General features: G+C 34.8%; 1 non-coding gene across 1 annotated transcript; it reads right to left on the bottom strand.

The window, feature by feature from the left end:
* Positions 1-107, bottom strand: LOC120139446. The gene has a single exon (XR_005517638.1). It is a non-coding gene; the product is annotated as a small nucleolar RNA R71 (small nucleolar RNA).
* Positions 108-1365: the final 1258 nt, after the last annotated feature.

Here is a 1365-nt window from a genome sequence, read left to right as displayed (position 1 = left end):
AATCTTCAAAATGATTTAACTTCATTCAAACAGTTGGAAGATGAAAGCTTGTATGAAGCATGAGAAAGATTTAAAGAATTGTATTAGAAGTATCATGTGCATAGATTCCCACATTGGACTCAAATGAAGATGTTTTATAACAGGTTCAATATACACACTCGTATGGTGGTTGATGCTTCATCGAATGGAGCTTTGTTGGATAAGACATACAATGAAGCATATGATATCCTCAAAAAAAATATCCACTAATGATTGCTAATATCCTAATATGCGCAACACATTTGGTCAGTCTGGTATTGCAGTAATAGACTCTGAAGTTTTCAACTCTATTGCATCTCATATTTCAGCATTGACTGAAATGGTGAAGAAATTGTACAAACCAGGAGGAATGTATGAAGTCAAAGTCACATCTCTTATCAGTTACGTATATTATGGTGATGACCATAATTTTGATGAATGCCCCCAAAATCTGGAGTCTATATACTATGTGCATAATTATCAAAGGAATGATAATGCCTTTGGCAATATGTACAATGAAAATTTCAAAAATCATCCTAATCTTTCTTGGAGAAGTCAGAATGTTGTCAATCCACAACACCAACAATAATATAATTAGGAAAGTCAAATGCCACAACCACAACAAAGGCAGAATTACCAAGGTCAATATTCTAACCAAACTTCAACACCTTTTGAAGCTATGATGAAAGAGTATATGGAAATCCAATCTACCTCATTGAGGGTTATAGAAAACCAGAAAGAACAAATGGCTAAGCTCTAAATAGTCCATTGCAAGGAATACTTCCTAGTGATACTGAGAATACCAAGCAAAATTGTAAAGAGAATTGCAAGGCCATTATCACAAGAAGTAAAATTCATATTGGGGAACCAATTGAAGAATTGAGGAGAAATAATAATGAAACTCATACGCATGGTAATGGTAAGAGCAAAGAAGTTGAGACTGAATCGCGTGAGAATCAATTCACAGCACCAAACGCAGAGCAAAGTAGTAATTTAGAATCGTTTCTGATAATAACCCTTTTACATCTGACGCTCAACTACTTCAATGCCTCAACACCAACAACTAAGAATGCCTCCATCATTTTCACAGCACTAAAAGAAGATAAAGGATCCATGGAGTTTCACTGTTCCTTTTAACATTGGTGTCACATTTGTAGGTAAAGCTTTATGTGATTTGGGTTCTAGGATAAATCTAATGTCATTTTCAATCTTTAAAAAAATAGGGAATGGCGAAGCAAGGCGCACTACGGTTACTTTGTAACTTGTTGATTACTCTACCTTGCATCCTAGTGGTATTGTGGATAACATGCTTGTGAGAGTGGAAAATTTTATTTTTCCTATGGACTA

This window comes from Hibiscus syriacus, unplaced genomic scaffold (assembly GCF_006381635.1).
Source record: "Hibiscus syriacus cultivar Baekdansim isolate YM2019G1 unplaced genomic scaffold, ASM638163v2 tig00110745_pilon, whole genome shotgun sequence".
Classification (NCBI taxonomy): domain Eukaryota; kingdom Viridiplantae; phylum Streptophyta; class Magnoliopsida; order Malvales; family Malvaceae; genus Hibiscus; species Hibiscus syriacus.
This window is presented reverse-complemented; position numbering and strand designations above follow the sequence as displayed.